This window comes from Lygodium microphyllum, chromosome 11 (genome assembly GCF_053477565.2).
Source record: "Lygodium microphyllum isolate KBCC chromosome 11, Lygodium_microphyllum_v1.1.10, whole genome shotgun sequence".
Classification (NCBI taxonomy): Eukaryota; Viridiplantae; Streptophyta; class Polypodiopsida; order Schizaeales; family Lygodiaceae; genus Lygodium; species Lygodium microphyllum.
This window is the reverse complement of record NC_141145.1, coordinates 46,122,522-46,124,185: the sequence shown is the minus strand read 5'-3', so window position 1 is coordinate 46,124,185 and position 1,664 is coordinate 46,122,522.

Sequence of the window (1,664 nt, the reverse complement as noted above, 5' to 3'; positions counted from 1 at the left end):
TCCATATTTTTCTTGGCGCACCTTCATCTTCCGTTTCACTTTGCCTTGGCCCTGTCTTCTGCTTTAGATTTTCTAGATTTTTCACATTGCTCGTCTAAGGATTAGTAAACCTTTTTCACTAATTGCTCAAAAGCGCATGTAATTGGCAACCTATTTGCAAATAAACATTATGTTTGCTTCCTGGCAAACACCTAAAAAATTACAGATTCAAAATCTATAACCTATGCACACACTTTCAAATAATACAACTAAAATCACAGTATACCTTGAAATTATTGTCGAAAACCTTGCGGCTCTAAAACGAGACCTAAAATGGCCTCATATGTCCAAAAAAATAGTACTCTACTCACACACCAAATCTCACAACAATTTGAGATTTTCACTCTACCCTACTTCCTCCACAGGCACTATCCAAGAGAAAGAGTGAAAGAATGGAAGAGCTTCTTACATGTTGCTTGCTTGCTCGAACCTTGCTTCTTTTCCTTCACTTCAACCTTCTGAATCAGCCTCTCTTAGTGGCACTGCTCTGATACCATGTCAAGAATTGCGTGGTGGGGGGACTTGCTTGAGCTATTGCGCCAAATATACACTGTATACACAAGAGGAAGCTCACTTAAGAACACAAGAAGAGAGATGGAGTCCAAAATGTTTTCTTGCTGATTTTTTCTTCTCCTTCCACACACTATACAATGTACACAAAGTACAGATAAGATACAACATAAAGGAAAGTGGCCTACTAAGTTAAACAGTGCATAACAAACTACACTAATCGACTCTAGCACTATATCTTTGCCAGTTGTAGGTAGGTGTAACAAACTAAATATAATAAGTGATAAATAAATGGCCATGTGAGTATCATAATGACCACCAATGTGCTAAGTGTATATGTGTGGACCCATCTAGCCAGGCGGTCCATCATCGATGTCCGCACGTGTTGAGCTTGCCATCTCAACATGGAGTCGTATAGATCTTGTAGTGTAAAAGTGAGGGCTTCCTCAGGCTTGGTAGCATTGACATTGTATATTCTAGGGAAGTCATATTGGTCATGGATGTCGGGATTGTAATCCACTCCTACCCTTCTTGGATATCGCATGAAAGTGGAGTTATTTCTTTTGAAGGGTAGGTGTTGCAAAATGACATCCAAGCATCAACGTTACTTTCCCAAATGCACCTCCTCCACTTTGATTTTGGCACTCATAGCCCTTCACTCTTTTAGGTAGTACTTTGGAGCCTTTGTTCCCCATTGGGTCAGATTTCTCTCTCTCTCTTAGAGACCTATCTCCTAGCCTCCTTCTGACGTCAATCACCTCTTCCACCACCTTGGTTGGTAATACCCTGCTCAATGCGGTAGGGAATCAGAAATCAAAGTTGAATGGGTCATGGTTATTCTCTCTCTACTCCCAGAATATGAGTTCAATGTTATAGTTTACTAGAAAGCAATCTTCTCTCAGTGAGATGGGCTCTAGTGTGGCATTACTGTCGGTTGAGCACCTTCTTTGAGCCTGCTCTAGCATTGGCTTCCTCTTCTTTTTTAGCTCAACTTTTTTGGCAGTAGGGGCATCCATCTGTTGTTGCTCTTCAAGTTAGGGGGAAGAAGGTTGTGAGCCTAGCTCTTCCTCTTACTTTCCCATTTCGAGGCTTGGCCTTGTCTCTTCAACTCGTGT